The sequence below is a fragment of the Odocoileus virginianus genome, chromosome 32 (genome assembly GCF_023699985.2).
Source record: "Odocoileus virginianus isolate 20LAN1187 ecotype Illinois chromosome 32, Ovbor_1.2, whole genome shotgun sequence".
Classification (NCBI taxonomy): domain Eukaryota; kingdom Metazoa; phylum Chordata; class Mammalia; order Artiodactyla; family Cervidae; genus Odocoileus; species Odocoileus virginianus.
The window spans coordinates 32,195,819-32,221,421 of record NC_069705.1 but is presented as its reverse complement, the minus strand read 5'-3'; the positions used below and the strand labels follow the sequence as shown (position 1 = coordinate 32,221,421).

Below are 25,603 nucleotides of genomic sequence, written 5' to 3'. Positions count from 1 at the left end.
TTAAGATTGGAAATCATGTCTTTTTAAACGGTAGTATAAAGTCTTACTCTTAAAAGGATATTTTTCTGACACTTAAACTCTATGTTTTGAATCCCAACCCAGGGATTGAACCCAGGACTCCCACATTGCAGGCAGATTCTTTACCAGCTGAGCCACAAGAGAAGCCCAAGAATACTGGAGTGGGTAGGCTAGGGGATCTTCCTGACACAGGAATCCAACCAGTGTCTCCTGCATTGCAGGTGGACTCTTTACTGAGTTATCAGGGGAGCCCTTGAATCAAAGAAGGAGGCTTAAAATCATAAATATCCTGTTCAGTGTGCTGTGCTAAGGTGCTTCAGTCATGTCCGACTCTTTACAACTCTATGACTTATAGCCCACCAGGCTCCTCTGTCCATGGAATTCTCCAGGCAATTATTGTCCGGGCAAGAATAATGGAGAGGGTTTCCATGCTCTCCTCCAGGAGATATTTCTAACCCACCAAATGAACCTGTGTCTCTTACATCTCCTGCATTGGCAGACAGATTCTTTATCCCAAGTACCACCTGGGAAGCTCAGTAACTACCATGTGTGTCTGTTAGTCAGTCATGTCTGACTCTTTGCAACCTCAGGGACTGTGGGTTCACCAGGCTCCTCTGTCCATGGAATTCTCCAGGCGAGAATACTAGAGTGGGTTGCTATTTCTGTCTCCACGGGATCTTCCCGACCCAGGGATCAAACCTGGGTCTCCCACATTGCAGACAGATTCTTTACCATCTGAGCCACCAGGGAAGTCTGATAAATATCCTACTTGTCTTTAACTTCAGAATATAAATAGAAAATATCTTACTGTTTATTTGGTTTAGAAAGCTTATTTGGTTCATAGATAACTTGAACAGTTTTATAATAGTTCAAAATGTTATAGCTTCATTTTATAATCATTTACCTTCCTGATAGTCAAGCTACTTTCTAGAGCATTTTATGATCTACAGTAAAAACTTTTGGGGGACAAATTCCCTACATGTTTTCAAACTAAGGTTTAGTTAAAATTACGAATGTTGAAAATACATGTTCCATTTAATGGCTAGTGTCATTAAATATTCAACATTTCTCTCAAAGCTCTAAAGTGTCAAATACACTTTGGGGAATGTTCATGTGATGTTATTATTTTGTGCTAGAAATACAGAAACGGCATCATCAAAGAAAAGTGAGTTTTGAGAAATACCTTATATTTACCTCAGTCAAAATGTGAGATGCTTTCCAATTGATCCTTGTAAATGGTTTCTATGACATTAGCCACGATGGCCATTAATTTAGATAATAATAGCCCAGTGTATATTTGGATCCTTTCTGTTCTTCAGGATTAAAGAAATGGTGTTGGCTTGCTTTCTGCTTTATGAGCCTCTGCAAGAACAAATGTGCTCATGAAATGCACATTAAAAGTTCTTCAATTATGTTCCTACTTCCTTTAGCACTCCAGCCTCTTAATAAGCTTTTTTTCAGATGTTTCTGCTCCATATTAATTTAATTTCTTCAAATTTTCTCATAAGTTTTCATCATGATTTAAATGAAATCCTATTACAAATTACAGCAGAATTATAACCAAGCTTATTCACTGAGTCCTTTTAGGAGTTTATTTCACTATATGGGAAGAAAAATAATTTGCATTTAATATCTTCACTTTTTTCAGTTTTAAGAAAACGATTGAAATTTCATACACACATTTATATACAGGTATATTTAACAAATATACACAAATATTTTAGTCGCAAAGGAAGATTCCCAAGATTCTCCAGTCCAACCCTCTTTTTACATATTGCTCAAGCTAGGTAGTCACGTAGCTGAAATGAGATGACAGCAGGAACAGCACCAGGATTCTGATCTCTTTACTCTAGGTCAAGTCCATCATCTGGTCAATTATCCTGCCTTCTTGACAACATGTGCAGTGAGCAGTAAAAAGCCTGACTGCACATGATACACCTGGGCTGGGGGCGCCATTGACTCTTTCTGGTACAGAACTTGACACTCCATCAAGTTCCTGCTGCAGCTGTCATCGTGACCTGTCACTTGCCTGACACTTTGGTAGCATATGCCTCACACAGTATGAGTCCAGGCAGACTGTGATTTTAATTATATGTGTGTGTGTGTATTGTCTTCTTTATCCTTGCTAGATGATGCACCAGTGATGGATACAATAATGAGTATGTATCAAATTGATTATGGTCAGAGTCTCTTGTATTTGCTCATGTCTTCATGCTTGTTTATTTCTTTTTAAATGTCTGATCATTTCATCATTTGGATTTTGGTTATTGAGCCTGTCTTCTCCCAGTGTTGGAATTTTTTCACCAGTGTCTTTTTACCTTTTGCCTTCTTGAAGGATTTTGTTCTTTAATATATTTTGGTATTTTTTTTCTTGCTTTGTTCCATAATCATCTTTTTCGAGTTTCTCACTTTATGTTGCGTATATGAATTTAAAGCTATAGTTTCAATATTTACTTTTAGAGCAAAATCTTTTTATTTTTATTAAGTAATAAGTGTTCATTGATTCATGAGCACTACAATTGGAATGAATAAAATAGCTCAAGTTTGGTGTATTGTAATATTTGAAATCAACCAGACATGGGGTTTAAATGTCAGGTCTGTCACATGGTTACAGCTATATGATGTTGAAAAAATGACTTAGATTCTTGTAATTTAAATTTTATTCTGTATACAGTGGAAATAATAGCAAGTAACTTAAAAAGAATATTGTGGAAATTACTGAGACATTCCTTGATACGATTCTGGAATGCATAACATCCTTACTGCAGAGTGGCTAATTTTCATTCACTAATTTGAAAATATAATTTATTAAATAAAATGGGGGATGGTCTGAGAAGTCAGATACTAGTTAATAAGTTTAAAGGCCCAGGCCAAGGGGAAAATTATTTTAAAAAATGATGTAAGCCCCTCTTCCCAAAATTTCCAAAATAATTTTCTTTCCCAGAATGCTTCAATCTTTTCTCAAAGGGAAGAATAGCCTTCTGGACTTGGCCTCATCCATTTAATTAGCATATATCTTAGTGGGTTTCAGGTTTTTCTCCATAGATTGTGAAGAGATGCTGAATGTTTGTTTGTGAAATTTGTGAGATCTTCAAAAAAATAGCAACCATTATTCTAGGGCTTTCTGGTTCTCATATCCTGATTGTAAAATACTGAAGACATCACTTGTGTATGTTATTTATTTACTTGTGAATTTGTTTAGGATTCACCTCACCCATTATATAAGTTGCATGAGGAAAGAGGTATTGCAGATTTTATCAGCCACACTGTCTCCAGTGGCTAAGAAGATGCATAGCATACTATAGACGCTTCATTAGTATATACTGGATTAGTGGGTGGATGGATGCACTTCAAATATTAGATATTCAGCTACAGAGATTCTAAAGACTAGTTTTCAGGCATTAATCTTTTTTCAATAATTTAAGTAAAACAAGATTTTCCAAACCCAAAACAATTCTTGAGATTTTGTTTTCAACACATTGCTAGTCATGAGTTTATATATCTTCAATAAAATATGAAGTTTGTTAAATATAAGCAGAGAACTTAGCCCAGTTACTAACTTCTGAATAAATATTAAATATTAGTCATCAGTTGTAACTAAGAAACTTAAAATCATTAGGTCTTGAAATAAGAATTTTCAGTTTTTTGGTAGTCTACAAAAAAGAGGAGAATTTTTTTTTTAAATCATAACAAGGTAAATAGGTAAGAACTGTCTCAAATTTCATGTGTGTCTAATATTTGACTCCATGGACAACTTTGCTTTTAAGATGCAGCAGAAGATATTTCAGCTTCGTTATTAAGGATGATTAGGTTCCTTCTTATTTTGCAAAATACAGCATCATTAGAGAATTTTTATAACAACAGTGGTCAATAATGATGAGTTTAGATAGATCCAGAGTGAGTTAATTAAAATGATAGTAGAATTGCACTTATCGTCTTGCTATAAATGAGCTACAAATATTCATTCTGAGCTTGAACATATTACCTCTTAAACAGCACATTGTACAACACAACAGAAATTAAACTGAAATGATTAATACTTTAAAAAATGTTAAAACGAGTTACTACCATCTGTTTTCATCAGGGATGTTAATGTACATAAAATGCATCTTATTATAAAGTAGGACAGCTGGCAATAGATTAGTAATTTCTTTGACTGTACTTTTTAAATAAAGATTACCTGGACACAATGATTTATTTTAATAGTAGATAGAGTGGTAATTACACAACTGATAAATGTGTTGGAAATAATGGCCTGTAAACAAATTTACAATTTTATTTGTAGTTATTTTACAGTTTTTATGTATATAATTCATTTGATGACTTTAAATAAAATTTAAATGGATTAACCTGAAATATACATTTAAAAGAAAAATTCTTCACTCACTCTGAAATCTTTAGAGGAATGATAGTAACTTTAAGCTGTAAGTAATACTGTGCATGTTTCAAATAGTTTCAGTGATGTTTGAAGTAAAAACTCAATTTTTAAATTCACCAAAGGTATCTTTTTGGAGCTTACATTTTTGCAATGCATAGTGAATGGATCATTATGGAAAAATTTGAGAGTGCCATTAAAAATGTATTCTCTACATTAAAATGAAATAAAATTTCCTACCAACACATTAGATGGTGTTATTTTGCAGTTTAATATTAACTATGTTAGAGTATCAGATTCTTCAGTGACCTTGTTAAAAATAACTAAAATGTGAACATTATTTTTAAATGAAAATACTATTTAATCATTTTAAAAGCTACATCTTTTGACATAGTTATAATCATTTTCATTGAGAAAGAGATTTATTGTTCCTTTTAAGTCATTCTAATTAACTTGTATAAGGCATGCTTATATAACTTAACTAAAATGTAACAAGATTCTTCGCCTTTCACAAATGTAATTTACAGAAGAGCAGAAGATAAGCCAGAACTCAGTATTACACTGAAATGAATCATCATTGATAACTGCACTTCTTCCTCTCTGCTTAGCTTTTTATCTTTTCTGTTCATAATGTACTCGTGGATGATGAGTAATTTGAAATGGATTCCATTCTAACAATTATACAAACTGCCCCACTCCTATTTCCTGACAAGCTAGATTTAGACTGAAAGGAATGCAAGAATAGCACAGAATTAGAACTCCTTCTCAAGCAGAGTGTGAATATTAGGAAAGAACCTGTGCTGATGTTGGCTGGATAGTAATTTGGGGAGACGGGGAAAAGAATAAAGGCCTTGAAATATGTGGTTTTGCACATTGTACATGCATGGCGGAGCCCCCATTCACATGCAAACGCTGGGAAGGGAAGGAAAATGTCTGTGGAGCCCAGCAGAGTGGCACACAAACAGTAACTTATCATTTCATTAATGCTGTTGTGAATATTTTAATTGCTCTTGTTAATGTTTATCTTAACTCGAAACTACCTTTCTTTTACCACCGATGAAGTTTGCCAGTTGACTTTGGTGACGAAGATACTCAGCTAGAGCGGCACTTGTGTGTACAGATAGGGCCGCATCAGATTCATCTCTCTGACTGCTTTGCTTGCTGAAGTTCATCTATGTGTTCACTAAGAATTTATTGACAGACACTGTTGTAGGTGACTTGGATGCAAATATAGTGAAAGAATCTTGTCTATTCAAGTCCAACATGTATAACATTCATTACAACCATACAGTAAGGGCTTTGGTAATCAACATGTACGTGACTGTACGGAAACTCAGCAGGGAGTGCTTTATTGCCTGGAGAGATCAGTCAAGTCCATTTGGACTCCTTTGGGCTTGCAGTAGATATTTAGCCTTTGCATGAAGGGAGAAGATGTTCTTAGCTGAGTAAGCATTTATGCGTAAAGATAGGATGAGAGAGCGTATGGCTTGTTCAGGCATTAGAGTGACTGGAGAGTAAGTGACAAAGGAAATGTATTTACTTTTCTATTTCCCTGGTTTTAAATATTTATTTTTTTATCTCTTTAATTATTTACCTCCTATGTAGTTATCTGTAACTAGCCCTGTTAGTAATTTGGGTATCATTCATGCATTGTGTGCTGAGAAAGCTGGATCCTCTGATCCTGAATGGTCATAGTGCCTCAAGGATTTTAAGTTGTCTATGATAGTATTCTACCACTGAAAAAATAGGATGGTTGCTTCCTGTCAGGGATATAAATTATATTATAAAAAAAGATGGAAATGTTGGGAAAACCTTTATGATTAAAATTTGGAAGAGTGGTCTTTGCATTCTGCTTTAATAAGTAACCTTCAGCAATTTATTTATAGATTTCCTTGTTGCAGAGTTCATTGGGGTAAGCACTAATTTCTAAAGGTGCAGTTTATTTAGTCATGGCAAGGATACAAATGATAATCCTGTCAGCAGTTCAGAGGGGAAAAATGAATACCTCGAGACAAGGCAATTGTGTAATCCTCAGGCTTCCCCAGAAAAACCTTGCCATGATGCCGTGGTAGCAGAGAACTTAATTTCTAACAGCTTTGATCTTGAATTTGTTACTGCATGTATGTACAGTAGCAGTGTGATTGTTTGGAGTCTTTACGGGCCTGATTCTCTATTGATTTTCCACCCATATTGGGTATATGTTGAGAAATCTAAGGCTGCTTTGAACTTGCTGGAGAGTCACGTGCAAATGGCATGTTTCTTGCATTGATCACAATGCAGAATTGACTCTTACCATCTTAAAAAAAATACTCAACATATTCAATCAGAGAAATAAGATGCATTGTTTATGAAGAAGCTTGTACAGAGAGCTTCAGTGTTTCTAGCATGAAGATATGCTTCCAAAAGATATATCACATACATAGTGATATTTAATACTCAAAAGGTTGCCTGTGCTCTCTAGTAGAAACAGATTGTAGTGATGCTTCATGTTTTTGTCTTGTTCTTAAATGGAAAGTGTAGATGGGAAAGTTTCTGATGGAAGAAGTGAGAGATCTGGAAGTTTAAATACTGGACTTAAGGGCAGAAGTTTAGAAACTACAGCCTATAGGCCAAATGTGTTCACTGCTTGTTTCTCTATGGCTTGCAATTTTTTTTTCCTTAATTTTGAAAGGTTAAAAACTAGTTTGTTATCAGTGCAAATGATTTAAAATTGCCAATTGACATTTCAGTGACTATAGCTAAAATTTTATTGAAACAGACTCACTTCATTTATTCACATGTGGTCTGTGGCTGCCTTTGTTTGAAAAGCAGAGATAAGTAGTTGTGACAGACAGTCAAGGCTGAAAATTCTCAAATATTTATTATATGGTTTTTGACAGAAAGTTTGCCAACCTCTGGGCTTCTTTGATGGCTCAGACAGCAAAGAGTTTGCTCACAAAGCAGGAGACCCAGGTTCAATGCCTGAGTTTGGAAGATTCCCTGGAGGAGGGAATCTACTCACTCCAGTATTCTTGCTTGGAGAATTCCATGAACAGAGGAGCCTGGTGGGCTACAATCCAAGGGATCTCAAGGTTGGAAAAGACTGAGTGACTAACCCTTTCACACTTGCCAACCTCTGATTTAAGAATCAAGGGACTAAAAAAAAAAGAATCAAGGGACTGAAATTCCCTACCAATCCAAGGGTTAAGACTCTGTGCTCTCACTGCTGAGGGTATGTGTTCAATCCCTAAACATGAGGATTTAAGATCTGACAAGCCAGGTGGTCAAAAAAAAAATATATATATATATAAATGTATATAATGTGATATAATATGATACCATTATACATATCATGTAGAATATTTTATAGTTAAAAAAAAGAACTAGCCCAGGTGGGATGCATGAAACAAGTGCTCGGGCCTGGTGCACTGGGAAGACCCAGAGGAATCAGGTGGAGAGGGAGGTGGGAGGGGGATCGGGATGGGGAATACATGTAACTTCATGGCTGATTCATGTCAATGTATGACAGAGACCACTACAATATTGTGGAGTGATTAGCCTCCAACTAATAAAAAAAAAAAAAAGAACTACACGCAATGACACTCAAGAGTATCAAGAGAGTTCAGAACATCCAGTTATTTGAATAAATTCCTTTAAGTGAAAGTGAAGTCGCTCAGTCGTGTCCGACTCTTTATGACCCTGTGGGCTGTAGCCTACTAAACTCCTCCATCCATGGGATTCTCCAGGCAAGAGTACTGGAGTGGATTGCCATTTCCTTCTCCAGGGGATCTTCACGACCCAGGGATCAAACCCAGGGATTGAACCAGGTCTCCCACATTAGAGGCAAACGCTTTAACCTCTGAGCCACCAGGGAAGCCATAAATTCCTTTAGGTTTCAGTTAAATTGCAGAGAACAGTATCTGAAAGTGAAGATAGAAAATTTGCTTTTACTTCTCTTTTGTTAAAAACTGAATATATATATATATTTTTTGAGCCTGAAAGTCCATAGTTGATAGAAACAGGCAGGTACATGCCAATGGATTTTTCAGTGACTGGGTGGTTGGGATTCAGCACAAGAAGTCATCTCCAGCGAGCAGATGGCCAGCATTAGCAGCAGTAAGAAGAGATGGGAGGAGCTGCATGCATCACCTCTCCCCCACTGCAACCATCCAGAAAGTCAAGTAGCACGTACTTTAGAAATCAGAGTTGCAATTCACAACTCTGTAGTAGGTGTTCTATCCTTTATAAACAGATAAAAAAAATAAAATAGGTTAAGCTCTAAATAACAGAACTAAATCTTAGGATAATCGATCCACTTTAACTCCAACTGAATGGCAATATACTTGTTTTACTGGGAGAAAAAAAAAATGTACTTCTCAACACTGAACACAAAACTGAGAGAAAAAGTGCCAAAGAAAACCTCTGGACAGTGTATAATTTCAGGGTCTGCTAGCTAAACTCAAATAGCTGGATGAGTGAGTGAAAGTTGCTCAATCGTGTCTGATTCTGTACAGTCCATGGAATTCTCCAGGCCACAATACTGGAGTGGGTAGCCTTTCCCTTCTCCAGGGGATCTTCCCAACCTAGGATTGAACCCAGGTCTCCCGGCAGGCAGATTCTTTATCAGTTGAGCCACAAAGGAAGCCCCAGATAGCCGAGAGTAGTGTAAATACCTAAGAATGTTAGTCTTATGGAATCTACTTAACTGTATTCAGAATATTCAGTTATATTTAGGTGAGCTGATTGGGGAAAAAAAACACATCATAATAGATATAGATAGAGCCTTTGTTTTCTCAGAAAACCAAATTATATTTTTCCTAAGGTTTTCTTCTATGCAAAATATAAATAGAAAATTTACTCTTTCATAGGAAATTTATAGATTCTCAGTCTTTGAAAAATTTTCTAGGGAAGGTATTTATTGGTTCCATTTTACTTTTTCCATAAACCCCATCCTTCCCTCAGTGGGCACAGGGAATTGATACGAAAGATCCTCCCAATTTACTGTCAACAGTTTTCCCTAGAAAATGGCACCCCATTAAAAAAAAAAAAACACTCTTTTTTCCCTCACTTTTTGCATTCAGGAACTGCTGAAATACCATTTTCTGATGCCTGGGTATCCAGTGTAGTTTGTATTTTTTGTAATGCACTTTCCTTCCTTTCTCATCCCTGCTTTTCTCCGCTCAAGTACATCCTATACTGATGCCTCTCTTCGCTGTCTCTGCTGCGGAAGATCTTTCAGCGGGACTCTCTCCTCCAGACCTGAGGCCCTGGCCCCTTCCTGTTCGTAACCTGGGCTGTCGAGACAGCTGCGTTAGCGTTGCCTAGGGCCGCCTGCATTTCCCAGAATGGTCAGTGATTCAAAGAAAGCCAATGTGAAAATGTTAAGGAGGTTCCACTTTGGCTAAGTGTTCTTTAAGTAAGTGGTGCCCTATCATTATCAAATTAAATACCAAGTGAGGGTTTTAAATGGCATGTTTTGAGCATTTCTCTGTGCGTTCATCTTGCCCTTCAGCAAAGTTTTGCTCAGCCTGAAACAGATGCAAAGGTATCAGGAGGCAGGGCTGTTTCCAGCATTTTTCTCAGGAGGCTTCCTGGAGGTTCTCTGAAAGCACTATAAGAGCAGTTCGTGAGCATGCATGAGGCTTCTTTCTCTTTTCACTTGTATGTTTTTAAAAGCTATTTTCTATTTTTACTGAAGGACCTTAGTGCTGGCTTCAGGATAGGAAGTACATGCAATGGATTCTGCTGTTTTTGACGTTATGCATGTGCAACAAGGTCGTATTGTATAAGCTTGTTCCTTGGAATGTATAAAACTGGATTTCTAACTGTCCATCTTTATGCTTTGGTGAATTAATTTCATTTTATTAGTAGTGCTCGTATTTCTATTTGAATTTAATTTATCCTCTTTAAGTTTCTGTTCACGAATTTTCTTTGATCATCAATAGTTTTTATACCTCAGACATGTCTATAAATGTTCTTTTAGTAGGGTTAAATTATTCTGTTAAACCCTCTCAATTTTTTTTACCTGAATTTTTTTCACTGTCTATTTTATTAATACCAAATACATTCATATGTATACATTCTAGGTTAATACCACTTTTCCCCAGTGTTTTAAATGTATATATACACACACACACATATATTTAAATATATATATTTATATACATATATATGTATATATACATATACATAGTATATATACATATATACACAAATGTATATATGTGTATACATATATACACATATACACAAATACATACACAAATGTATATATTTATATACATATATACACATATCTACATATATATATATACAATGTATATATAAATTATATATATTTAAATATAAACACTCTAAATTCAATTAAACTTTAGATATTTTCAAATATTTCCAATGTTTTCTTGCCTTTGTGATTATTGCTGAAAAGCCTAGCCAGTGCAATGTCTTTCAAAGTTCTACCACTTATGTACTTAACCATCACAGAGATGGCTTAGAGAACATTCTTTACATTGAATGTTTTCATTTGCAGTGTGAATTTAGGTCTCAAATCTATGTTGGGGTCAGCTTAGGTTTATCACTTCTCATAGAAACTTTCTTTATTTTTAAAAATTAAATTATGGACAAGGTCAACACCAGGTTTCTCGACGTTGGTACTGTTGACAGCAGGATGATGTGTTGTGGGTCAGAACTGTCCTGAGCTTTAAAATATTGAGCAGGATCCCTGACTCCTACCCATTAGATGCCAATAGCACGGCGGTAGCATCTACCCTTAGTTTTCACAACCAAAAATGTCTGGAGATACTGCCATCTGCCTGCTGGGGGTGAGGGAAATACGATCTCAGTGGAAAACCATTGGTTAAGACCAAAACCAACATGTTTCCCAGGGGCTCTTCTTTCCAGGCAATGTGTGTGTGTGTACTTTTTCTAATTAATATTTTTCTTTTTGCTCTTTTTTATTTTTTTTGGTCATATTGCAAAAAGGAAACCTACCTATTTTGTGTATATCATGAAAATCTGTTTAAATGTAACAACATTAAGAAATTCCAATAAGTTGCTCTATAGAATCCCAAATAATTAAAAGAGAAAAATCACTGTTTAAGAGATGAAATACTTCAGCAAATTATGTCATGGTTTGAAGAAGTATTTATAGAGTATCTATTATGTAGCTGACATTAATATTCTTACACAAGTTTGTAAATTATTAAGTACATTGGTATTAATACTCCTAATAGTCAATCATATTGTCACTGTTGTAACAGTAAAATGCTTATTAGAACTATGTAAACAGATATATATACAGGATGATTGTAAATAAATGAAGAATCAACTCAGCTACACATCCGAAGACCCTAACCATTTATTACATACCTGCCTAGTAACAACAGATACACAGAAGTAAAACCAAAGTTCCTGAAAAGATGACAGTAATTATACAAAACCAACATATGCTTGCAATCAAAAATACTTACCCCTTTATAATTTAGGTCAAATACAGAAGAATATTTGAATATATACAGCAGTCAAGCCATGGAATTAATGAATCTGATTTTGAAAACCTTTATTTCAGAATTCCTTTGGACCATAAGATTTCTATAGAGAATGGTTGAGACACAGTCTAGAATTTTTACTAAAAACATCTTATGCAATAAAGAGAACTAAATTTGGAGTTCCTCATGTTTGTCTCTAGTGTAGCAAACATATTGTAAATTCTGCCTCCCAGATACCATTTCCTGTCACTCTAGGTCACAAAGCCACCATCTCGTTTACATAGCTGTCCCCTGCTGCCTGGGTCCCGCACTGACATCACACAAGTGCCTAAGAGAAGCTGACCGCTTCCAGCTACAGGGGCAGGACCTGGAGATGAAACCTGGTCAGTTTGCTCAAGAGTGGGCATATCACCTGAAATGGTCTGATCAGAGTGAGCTTAGGAATTGTCTACTGTTTGTGGAAGGGACCCTTACACTGATATTTTGTGATTATGAGAAGAGGGTGTCCCAACAAGGCAGGCAGCACTAAGTGTATTAATTAGGACAGTGCCTGATGATTCAAGTAGCCCGTTAGCAGAAGGAAGTGTTTCCCATCCTTTATTTTGGGCTGTGTGGGTGAGCATTGCCTTCCTACAAGCAAAACCACATTAGGCTGGAACGACACTGTTACTAATATTGTTGTCATTGAAAATCTGTGTAGGAGGGAAATAAAGGATTGTTGTTGTTTATTTGCTAAGTCATATCTAACTCTTTTAGACTCTATGGAGCCCACCAGGCTCCTCTAGGGACTTAATTTCTTCAAATGTTGCTTTAGGGATAGAGTAACTTAGGACCCTGTGTGCCTGACAGCTTGCAGAGGTAAATATGGTTGTGGCGTCCTGATAACTTAGGTCGAATCTTTTAATCTATGCTAAACATTTTCTGACTTATATTGGTGATAGTTACTATGCTGCCCACGTGCTCAGAAACAAAACCCAATCAGCTCTTGGCTTCTTATCTCCACGCTGTAATGACTGATGAAGACTTTTTAGTTCAGTTGAATTCAAATGCAGAAACATTTCCCACATTTAGCCATGAGGAGCAAAGATCTATAATGTTAAGTGGTCTGTTACTCAGGGTAAAGTGAAAGTCACTCAGTCGTGTCCGACTCTTTGCAACCGCATGAACTATACACTCCATGGACTTCTTCAGGCCAGAATACTGGAGTGGGTAGCCTTTTCCTTCTCCAGGGGATCTTCCCAACCCAGGGATCAAACCAGGGTCTCCTGCGTTGCAGGCAGATTCTTTACCAGCTGAGCTATGAGGGAAGCCATACTCAATATAGGAAACTCTTAAATCCTAATCATGCACCAGTCATAAAAGTATACTAACTTAAAAGGGTTCATGCCATAGAGAAGAGTGTGCTTATAGTCTTAGCTCGAATCTTGCTCCCTCTGGTTACTTCAGTCACTTATATGATCTCATGCCACCTACCAAATCTCATGGAGCCTTAGTCTATGTGGAATGAGTCAATCTCACCTGACTTATAATCCTTAAACATCATATAATATATATATATATATATAATTATATATATATATGAAAAAACATCATGTAATATATATATGAAATACCCAGTAGAGTTTTTTGCACACAGTGGGTGCTTACTACATTTTAGCTGCTCCCAGAGGGAAGCTCAGATGTCCCCTGTTTTTTGTTGGGGACAAAGCATGGAGACCCTTCAAGGATTAAAATGCTAAAACAATTGCACCAAATTCTGCATGCAGTTCATTTAAGAGAGAGAGTCAACACCCCAGTGCTATTGAGTGACCCCTAATGGTGTCTTTTGAGAATAAAAGAGGATGATCTCTTATATACTTGTAGTATATGTAGCAGTCTCATATACTTTGCTCTTTGAACTTCCTAAATTAAAGTTTAAAATATAGTTACCTATTCAACTTTTTCCTCTTCTCAACAGAAAAAAATTGCATAACAGGGCTTTGTCAAGGAGTCAGCAAAACTACTTTTGAAATTTGTACCTTGTCATGTATGATCCCTTTTCAAGGTACTAACAACAACAAAAAAAAAAAAAAACCCTTCTTTTCTCCCACGGCTAAGGCTTGTTGATTACTCTTCTATATTCACCCACTTTCAATTGTACTTCATTGATGTTACCCTTTTTTTTTTTTTTAATTGAAAAAGTATTCTTAACATTTAAGTCTACAATATAAGAAAAAACATAGAAGGTAATTTTGAGAATTAGAAATAAGTATTTCCTTTATCCTTTTTAGAAGGATAAAGGTTCTGCATAATGAATAATGGGATTTCTCTTAAGCTAATCTTGGGAATAAAATAATTAGGAAAATAACTACAGAGATAAGTGAAATGACAGTCCTCTTTCTGCCTTTCATTCTTCTCTCATATTTCAAGCATCCATCTTTTCACACTGAGTATTTCAAAAGCCTGTCAAGTTATGACCAGAATTATAATTTTTTTGGTATATATTCTATACCTAAGATAATTTTGTGCTTAGCCCTCAAATTACCATTTCAATTACAATGCAAATGGACACATGCATGTGATTTTATTTAAATGCATTACCTTTCTTTGACTGCTGCATTGCCAAGGTGCTGTTCTCTTTGGTTCATTTTCTGTTGTTTTCAGGAACTAATATTTGCAATTACAGTGAATGAGACATTGTGATTTGACCTATAGAAACTGGCTTCTTTGAATATTCTTTTTCCATTGTTAAACCCTAAATGATGTCATCAGTTTTGTTTCTATCATTTAGATTTTTTTCATTACCTGTAAGCCATTCCAAGTATGATATATTTTTTGGATTAAAGAGACTCATGGTTCTTTCATAGTTAGACATGTCAAAAATTTCACAGTTATGATTTTTACATTTTCTGTCACTGAAAGGAAGTGAATCTATTTCCTGCAAAATTTATATTTTATTGTCTACCTAATTTTTTCAAGCTGTCTAGTTCAATTCATCCTTTCCCCCTCTCAAAAACACCATGTACCATCTAAACAATCACAATTTAGGGTTGAATGGTGAGGATATTTCCATAGCTCCGTTTCTCCAAGAAATTTTGACATTTAGAAGAATGTATAAATTCTCTTACTTATGTGATTATGTTTTTCTTTTCTCCTTTAAGTGACTTCTGCCTTTTAACCCAAAATTAGGAAAACAAGAGGAGTTGAGATGTATAATGGCTAAAATCTGTAAAGTGGCTATCCTAGATGTTACAGTTAATCAGTAGTCAATCTGGAAGCTGAACTAAAATCAGACTTTGAGCAAATGTCTCCTCTCACTCTACTATACAGATTATGGTTTGTACATCTGAATATTTTGAAGCAATGAAAGAATGATTTGTTACCAGAGATAATAAACTTCATCTGTTAATTATATAGAAGAGGCAGTACTATGGATGACATTGTTTTTTCTTGTAATTTAAGGTTATTCATTGAAAATTTTCAACATGGAGAAGTCTCTGTGAGGCCTTTACAGAGAAATTAAAGGACTCTTGTCACTGAAATATTTAAATTTAATTACTTTTAGTTTCTGTGTATTTTCTGTTAGATCTAACCCTAGATGCTAAATGCTTAAAGACCAATCACTGACTTCTAGAAAGGAGCTTATTATTGAAAGCTGTCTGTTCCAACATAAACCCTACTTTTTGATTTTGCTTCAATGATCGAGTCATTTAATATCTTCTTGTACCTCTCTATTGACTATGTGAAAATAACAGCATTTCTCACCTCTCTAATGTAGGCAATTTAATAAATTATTAATACTTATTGAATATTTTAAACTACTGCCTTAAACTGTGTGCACTAACAGATAATGGTATGTGAGAAAAATGCCTCAAGGGTGACCTCACCTATGTTATGATGTTGACCTCTGCACAAACCCATATCATGGCTGATGGCTTTTCCCACGAAATAATTATTGATAGGTTTCTTCAACCCACTACTTCTAACAGCCTCCTTCCTTTTCAAGGAAACCCACTGATATGCTTTAGAGGTACTTCATCATTATCTCTTCTACTTTTGTGAATAGTCAGTAGGAATATTTGAGGGCTTCTGGAGCTATATTCATTTCCCACTTTCCTCTTAAATTGTCACTTGAAGTTCAGTAGAAGTAAATAAGTCAGCTAATTGTTTAGTTTGCATAAATTCAATCAAAAAATGGAATTTTGCACCACTCAAGATTATCCAGGTTGAGTAGGGGGAAATTCAGAGACATGATAGCCAGAATCAGATGAGTGAAAAAATATAACTATACAGTATGTATACAATGGGACTTTTTATGTGTGTGAGGCATAATTTATGTTAATGAAAATGTCACAATGTTTTCTATATAGTTAACTCTTATATAAAATAATGAAAGGACTGAATCAGAAAAGTATATATGTGTATAGTATATAAAAATATTTTCAAATATGCAAAGAATACTGTGTAAGTATTTAGAGTGAGGTGCTCTTATATGATTCCAGAATTTACAGCTGTTCTCTTAAAAACCAAACACTATACTTTAGCTTTGCTGAGGTTGGTAAGTGTATACACCTGAAACAATCAATCAATCAATTAAGCAATCAACTCGAATTCATTAAGTATTTATTGAACTCCCACCATAGGCTGATCACTGTGCTTAGAATTGGGTGTACAGAGATCAATGGAAAGCAATTCTTGCTCTCAAGAAGTAGCCCACGTATCAATAATAAAGAACAAAGTACTAAGTGCTGTAACGAGCTATTGAAGCACATGAGAATTAGGAGAAGAATCATGAAAATGATGACAAGAGAGATGAATCTTGAAAAACAGGTAGGTTCTTTGTACAACAGAACACATGGTGTGTTCTGGAAATATCAAGATATTCTACTTGACTTGAGGGAGAAGATAGGAAAGAAATAGAGCTGATAAAAATAATGAAGCAGGGAAAAGTAGAAAGATGTTGGATTTCAAGAAACTTGAATGTCATGATAAATTTAGACTTTGGTCTCCTGGAAATGAAGAAACCTACAAGAACTGCAAGCATTAATGTATGGATCAGTGATCCTCAGGGGGGCATGTGGAGGACAATATGGCCTCACAGGTATTATTTCATAATATTTACAGACATTTCTGGGCTTCCCTGGTGACTCAGTGGTAAATAATCTGCCTGCCAATGCAAGAGATGTGAGTTTGATCCCTGGGTCAGGAAGATGCCCTGGAGATGGGAATGGCTATACAGCCTGGAAAATTCCATGGACAGAGGAGCCTATTGGGCTACAGTCCATAAGATCGCAAAGACTCGAACACAGCTTAGCAAATAACCAATAACAACCAACATTTCTCATTGTCATGGTTGGTGATGTTCTAATGAGCATCTAGTGAATAGAGAGGCCTGGGGTGCTGCTAAGCACCCTGCAATGTGAAAGACAACCTTACAACAAAGAGTACCTAGACCAGCATCGCAGTAGTGCTGAGAGAACCCCGTGTAGCCTATGGGATGGTTAGAAAGAGTTGTCCATGGTGGACTGCTTTCTTAGGGAGCTAAAGCTATAGTTCAGATAGAAAACAAAACCAGAACTAAGAGACTAAAGGAACTTCAGAAGGAGACTCAGTGGATATACTGAAGAAGAAGAATCTGTAAATTGGTAGCTTATTGAATGTAGATTGAGATAGAAACACTGACAGTGACTCTGAAGTTTTTGGATGTGGGTAACTCGGGATGACTGTGGATCTAATAAAGTTGGGGAAGTTATGTGAGTTTAACTTCTAATATATTGAGCTTTGGGTTTCTGCAGCTCATCAGAGGGAGCTGCATCATAGGTAGTTACAGACCTAAGCGTCAGGAAGTTTTTATTTACTCAAACATTAGATCTTTATTTAATGCTTTAATCTAGGCATATGGAATCATACAACCGTCAGACATAACAGATGCCCACATTGAACTCCACACTCTTCAGTCATAAAGATAGATCAGTGGTGTATGTAGAGGGTGTTGGCTCTTTTTTCATGAGGAATTAGTTGTTTTTTGAAAATGTTAACATGAGGTGACAGTGGTGTAGGAAATAAATAATCTTATTTAGTTCTGATGGGTATATTACCTAGTAAAAGGTATTGAAGTGGTAATTTGTCAATGTGTTTAAGATCTTCCTATCTCTCGGCCAAGTTACTTAAGTTCTAGGAAACATTCAGAGATGAATTAAAACTTTTCAGGGAAAGCAGTTATCACAGCATTGTTGACAAAAGTGCATAGTTAAAAGTGATGCATGTGCCCCCAAAGTAGTATAGTGTAAGATAAACAATCACAATTTCATAGGCATTAACTCTAAGTAGACATGAGATTCAGTGTATGGGAATGGCCAGTGGCATGTGGAAATATCCATGACTTAAGGCTAAATTAAAAAAGAAATGCAGTTATTTATGAACATCTTAGATGAATAGATACACATTTAAATAAAAATATTTAATGTGATTCTTAAGATGATATAATTAAAAGTGATGTGCATATTCTTATTTTCTATGTTGCATGAAGGGTGATCAGGGTGAAAGAGGCTATAACTGGGGAACATAAAAGCCTTAAATTAAAAACTGTGGTGTTTGAACTCCATCCTGGAGATGCCAGAATTCAGTGAGAGATTTTAAAGAGGTATAATCACTTAAGAGCAGCAGCAGCATAATCACCGTATTACACAATTGTTAATTTTAGAGTGAAGTCTAACACATAGGGTTCTATGAATACACATATCCTAATAATAGGTAAATAGCTTTATAGATCCATATATACTGATTTTTTTCCTTTTTTCTACTGAGATCCTAACAAGTTAAAATAAGACAAGTGAAAGTGAAAAGTGAAAGTGTTAGTTACTCAGTCATGTCCCACTCTTTGAGACCCCATGAACTGGGCTCCTCGGTCCATAGAATTCTCCAGGCAAGAATCCTGGAGTGGGTGGCCATTCTCTTCTCCAGGGGATCTTCCTGACCCAGGGACTGAACCTGGGTCTACTGCATTGCAGGCAGATTCCTTACCATCTGAATCACCAGGGAAGCCCTGAGGAAACAAAGTACATGTGTCTTAAAGAAGCACAGAAGGAATTAGAAAATAGCAAATCTGTAAAGGGCAACTGGTAGGGATGTAAGAGCTGACAGGTACTTGGCAAGGCACAGAGAAATGCCAGGATTGCAACTAGAGTTCTAAAATATTAGCAACTTTAAGTTCTGGAGGAATTATTATTATTATTTTTTAATTCACAGAACACTAAACTTAAATGAATAATCAACACTTCCTTGTAGTCATGCTATTTTCTCTCATATTTACCTGTCCCACACTTTGAGATAACCAGTTGCATCCTTTCTCTAAAATCTTTGACAAAGCCTCCCATCCCTTTTACTCCAGGGTATCCTTTCCTCACACATAATGGAGAAATGAAAGTTACTGGCCAACACTTTCCCAGTTGTTGATTGTTAAATCCTAGCATGCATCTATACCAATCTTTTCACCTTCTTCCTATTAAGAATTCTTGAATATTGTGAATCTCATTTCCCCAACCTTATTAAAGGAATTCTTCCCTTTGTTCTCCATCTCCTAAGTTGTCTTCAAAAGTATATTCTAGATTTTCTGTATCCCTTTTTCCTCTTTGTATTAACCTCTCCATCTACCCCAAACGGAATTCTTTTCCTAACAATTCACTGAAGCTTTTCTCATCAAGAACAACAAAGAATTTTGCTTTACCCTGAGATTCCTGATTATATTTGCATAGATTTGCCAGCAGGTTTCAACAGTCAGTAACTTCCTCTTCCTTGAAACACTTTCATGGAGCCAGGGCATCCTTTAGATTTTGCTGGCTGCTTACATTATTATTTTCTGTCTTTCCTCTACCCTTTCATTGCAGGCTGAAATTCTGGATTCACCATTTTGCTTACCACCTTTCTACCTTTATCTCAAAATGTACTATGTTGGGGGTCATCTACTTTCCTGAGGTTTTAAATACCACCTAATTGTTAATAATTCCTCATGTTTTTAGAGCCAGCCTAGACCGCTATTCTGATTTTTGGATGTGTATATACAACTCAGTTTCCTTCTTTGTTTTATGGACATCTCATATAAAGTGTGTCCAAGCCAAAATGTAAGCTATTTTCTCCCTCATCATGCTAAATGGAATCATGCATTAAAACAGTAGTGCAAGTCAGTTACTGAGAAGTTATTGCCATTCCGCCACTGTTTACTGTCTTTACCAACATCTTAATCTAATGCAGTTAGACTAATGCAATGTATCTACTTATTGTCTATCTTGCTTCTCTTGTCTTTCTTGATCTCTAGAATATTATTTTCTTATTGCAGGAACATTATTTTGTGCAAAATTGTACATGGGTCACCTACAAAAATCCTGGATACCAGTGAGTTGTAAGCTTGTATATTTTTCTTCCAGTAGACAATTAAGGAGACATTGTAACTTAAAATATTTGAATAGAACATATTTGAACATGAGGAGTTACATACTGAATTTGATAGTGTTATCTTTAGTAGACCATATGGTACAGGTATTTTAAACATCTGCCAAATCAGGACATGAAACCTGGATTTCGAAAACTTACAAATATATCAGATTTGAAGTGATTCAGAATACTAGAATAACCTGGGAAGGTTTCTTATATGTTAACTATATATCCCTATGTATTAACTTAAATATTAAATCGTATTGCAAATAATTGTATTTTGATAAAAATACAATAAATGGCCTTGAACATGGTACTGATTTTAAAGAATTGTATTCAAAGCATAAGGAGAGTTTGCTTCCTATTCTTTTGATTTAAATTCAGGTAGCATTGAGAACTCACTCCTCACTTGCAGGATGTCTTTGGGGAGCAGCTGGGACTGTGGTTTGCAGGGTCAACTGATGTTCATATTTCTGTCCCTTCACTTTGAAATCTATACTCTACGTTTTTTGCCTTTGAGTCATGTTCACTTCGATTCCTGCATGCCACATGATGCTGCCATCACCTAGCAGTAAAGAGCATATGCTGCCTTGTTTAAAATTGTATTTAAACCTTGTTTCTCCTCTATACTTTGGATGAACTTAGTTTTGCTCCTAACACTACAGTCTTTGTGTTATGAGAGTTTTAGAGGTATAATAATATAGATGATGATCATAGTGGTGGTAAAAAATTTGTGGTAAAAAAAACATCATCATCGTTGATGATAACGATAAAGCAATGTCGTTGAGTCTCTACACAGAATAGAACTTGGGTATAATGCTATGGGGCTGACTTACATTAGCACCTATTTAATTAAACAAAGGAAGAGCTAGATGTTTCTTTAATTCAATAAGGATGTATTTTAAAGGGGAATCAGGGCACATCTGGCTCTCAAATTGTGACTTTTCCTCAATCAATAACCTCATCCCTAATGTACCTATATATTAAAATGCTTCACCTTCTAGTGGGTTACACAAAAATAAAATGATATTTTATTTCAAGAGGACATTTACTTTCCAATCACAAATTGTGAGTTAAATGTTGGACACTATGACTAAAGTTGTCAATAGTGTACTAAATTTGTGTCCAACGATTATATTATATAGTATCATTAACTTTTAATTTATGTACAGTAATGAGTTTACAATATAGAAAGTATATATTTTAATGTCTATTTATCTACCATAGTTGCATAGTGCTTATTCTTTTTTTGCTAAATAAAATTCCATTATCACCAACTGCTTTTAAAAAGATTATCTTTCTCATTGAACTTTTACCTAGCTCAAAATTGTAAGGTAAACAAAAATAATGAAACATAAATTTCAAGATGGTTAGTATTTAAAGAGTTGATTCTTCCTTGATGTATCACACATTTTCATCACCGAAATAAATCTATCCATTTATATTCCTGTTTTTTTAAATTAACTTATTTATTTTAATTGGAGGCTAATTACTTTACAGTACTGTGGTGGTTTCTGCCATACATTGACACAAATCAGCCACGGATGTACATGTGCCCCCCATCCTGAATCCCCCTCCCACCTCCTTCCCCATCACTTCCCTCTGGGTCGTCCCAGGGCCAGGCTTTGAGTGCCCTGTTTTATGCTTTGAACTTGGACTGGTTGTCTATTTCACTTATGGTAATATACATGTTTCAATGCTATTCTCTCAGATCATCCCACCCTCGCCTTCTCCCGCAGAGTCCAAAAGTTTGTTCTTCATATTTGTGTCTCTTTTGCTGTCCCACATATAGGGTCATTGTTACCAACTTTCTAAATTCCATATATATGCATTAATATACTGTATTGATGTTTCTCTTTCTGACTTCCTTCACTCTGTATAATAGGCTCCAGTTTTATCTACCTCATTAGAACTGATTCAAGTGTGTTCTTTTTAATAGTGGAGTCATATTCCATGGTGTATATGTACCACAACTTTCCTATCCATTTGTCTGCTGATGGGCATCTAGGTTGCTTCCATGTCCTGGCTATTATAAACAGTGCTGTGATGAACATTGGGGTGCACATATCTCTTTCAGATCTGGTTTCCTCAGTGTGTATGCCCAGGAATGGGATTGCTGGGCCATATGGCAGTTCTATTGTCAGTTTTTTAAGGCATCTCCACACTGTTCTCCATAGTGGCTGTACTAGTTTGCATTCCCACCAACAGTGTAAGAGGGTTCCCTTTTCTCCACACCCTCTCCAGCATTTATTGTTTGTAGACTTTTTGATAGCAGCCATTCTGACCAGCATGAGATGGTACCTCATTGTAGTTTTGATTTGCATTTCTCTGATAATGGGTGATATTGAGTGTCTTTTCATGTGTTTGTAAGCCATCTGTATGTTTTCTTTGGAGAAATGTCTGTTTAGTTCTTTGGCCCATTTTTTGATTGGGTAGTTTATTTTTTTGGTATTGAACTCCATGACCTGATTGTATATTTTTGAGATTAATTCTTTGTCAGTTGCTTCATTTGCTATTATTTCCTCCCACTCTGAAGGCTGTCTTTTCACCTTGCTTATAGTTTCCTTCATTGTGCAACAGCTTTTAAGTTTAATTAGGTCCCATTTGTTCATTTTTGCTTTTATTTCCATTATTCTGGGATGTGGGTCATAGATGATCTTGCTGTGATTTATGTCAGAGAGTGTTTTGCCTATGTTTTCCTCTAAGAGTTTTAAAGTTTCTGGTCTTACATTTAGATCTTTAATCCACTTTGAGTTTATTTTTGTGTATGGTGTTAGAAAGTGTTTTAGTTTCATTCTTTTACAGGTGGTTGACCAGGTTTCCCAGCACCACTTGTTAAAGAGATTATCTTTTCTCCATTGTATATCCTTGCCTCCTTTGTCAAAGATAAGGTGTCCATAGGTGGATTTATCTCTGGGCTTTCTATTTTCTTCCATTGATCTATATTTCTGTCTTTGTGCCAGTACCATACTGTCTTGATGACTAACTTTGTAGTATAGTCTGAAGTCAGGCAGGTTGATTCTTCCAGTTCCATTCTTAATTCTCAAGATTGCTTGACTATTCAAAGTTTTTTGTATTTCCATACAAATTGTGAAATTATTTGTTCTAGTTCTGTGAAAGATATTTCCATTTTTAATAATATACCGAGTAGTAGAATAATTGAATATAGTAATATGTTGACTAGTTGTGAGCCCTCCACCCAGCTAAATAACTTCCATTTACCTGTATGTTCTTTCTGTTTGCTGTCTGTTTGATTTACCAAATTGTTACAGTAAGTAACTACATCAGGAGAAGTCATATAAGCTTTTATGAAATTTTACTTCAGAAACTTCCATATAATCTGAAAATTTAAATTCAAAAATCAAATGATAATTGCACAGAGAGGTTAGCAAAGGAAAACATTGGAATTTACTTTTTTTTTCTTGGTAAATGTCAACTGTTATTGTGTCCTCATTGTACTAGCCATGGCCAGTATCATTTTCTGTTTGCTTCTAATAGAGAGGTATGCGTAATGACAATTACTATATTAGTTTTACTTGCATGATGAGTAATATGATTTAATTTGTGGGCTTAGCACATATCGATTTTATAAATTAGCTATTCATTGTTTAGGTTGGGCACATTACATGAAGATTGTTGCTTTATAAAACTATGTGAATTACACTCTGGCAGTTACTTGAGACTGAGTTTCATGAGTCTTGATCTTCACCATTTGTGGATATGTGTGACTCTCTTAATATTAAATATATATAGTCAATTTGACATTTATTTGAGTAACTTAAAATTTTATATTATTTTGAATCAAATAACAGGACACTCAAACAATAAATGGCAAGAATTATAACCCTTTTACTCAAAGATAGAAAAATATGAAAAGTAATGCAATTAACATTTTCACTAAAATTCTACTTTGGAATTAGAATAAGGATAAAATAATATATCACAGATGTAATGATAGTCTTATGTTTCAAGAGTTTTCTTTAAATTTTATGTATGTGTAACTAAATATGAAAAGGATGAAATGAATTATTCAATGTCACATTAGTTATTAGCAAAAGGCCAAGGGTGGGAACCATGGTAATCTGTAGTTCAATAGGGTCATGAAGCATTCACGTTGGGTAAGAATTTCAAATATCTTCCATCTCAGTCTAAAGGATTAAGAAACTTTTGTCATCTCAGTTTGCTACTTGGACTTCCTAGAATGAAGATTAGTGAGATACAATGAAAATAATAAAGATTTTTGAAATCCTGATAGATCACAGTTTACATATCAACCCTGACACTGTGTCTTTGAATAAGTTCCAAATATCTCTCATCTCAGAGTTCTTGTTCTCTCATCAGTAAAACAGATTGTGTACCTCAGAAATAGTCAAAGACATATAACTGAGGCCACTGTCTACAAATTTTTCAATAAATATTAATGCTTTGTTCTCCCAGTATGGAGTTTCCCAGCAGATTATGTTGCTGATCCAACCTGGGGTTTAAATAACAATTTGATCCAGCTATAAAACAATGTATAAAGAAGCTGGATTCAAGTGAAAACATGACTTGCTTCCAAAATATGTGCAATCAAAACAAGGAGGGAGCTTCCTAATATCAGAAGAACTCATAATAAATAGTTATTTATATAAATGAACAACAGTGGAATTAGAAAGAGATGGAGCTGGCATGATACCAGTGGAAGTGGGGCAAATGACTAATTCATAATCTCCTTCATTTACCTAGTTCTAAAATGTGCAGTTCTTGTGTAAAAAGCATTTTGATGCAACTCAATGTTTTTTGGAAGAAAGTTACTGTCTTCATAACAAAAAGTTATTTATAATACAATTAAATTGATAAATAATATCTTGAAGTTTTGTGTATTTTAAGATGTTCTTATTGTTCAGTCACTAAGTCAAGTGTCTCTCTTTGTGACCCTATGGATTGACTGCAGCATGCCAGGCTCCTCTGTCCTCCATTATATCCTGGAGTTTGTTCAAATTCATGTCCACTGAGTCAGTGATGCTATCTAACCATCTCACCCTCTGCCGCCCTCTTCTCCTTCTACCTTCAGTCTTTCTCAGCATCAGGGTGTTTTCCAATGAGTTGGCTTTTTGCATCAGGTGGCCACAGTATTGGAACTTCAGCAGTAGTCCTTCCAATGAATATTTAATATAGTCTCCCCCATTTTGAGATGGAACCACATCTTATGCTGAGAAGTATGAGAACATAATGTTAATAATGTTGGAAGAATAGAATATTCTACATTTCTTTTTTTTTTTGCATTTAAGGCCAATCCATTGAGTATTTTGAAATATCCAATATTTTGAGCTATTTTTAAACTTTTATATGCAAG

General features: G+C 35.4%; 1 long non-coding RNA gene across 1 annotated transcript in view; it reads left to right on the top strand.

Annotated features, from left to right (window-relative positions):
* LOC139032612 (uncharacterized) overlaps positions 1–25,603 on the top strand; it is a 1,302,716-nt gene that overhangs the window by 390,751 nt on the left and 886,362 nt on the right. The window lies entirely within an intron of this gene.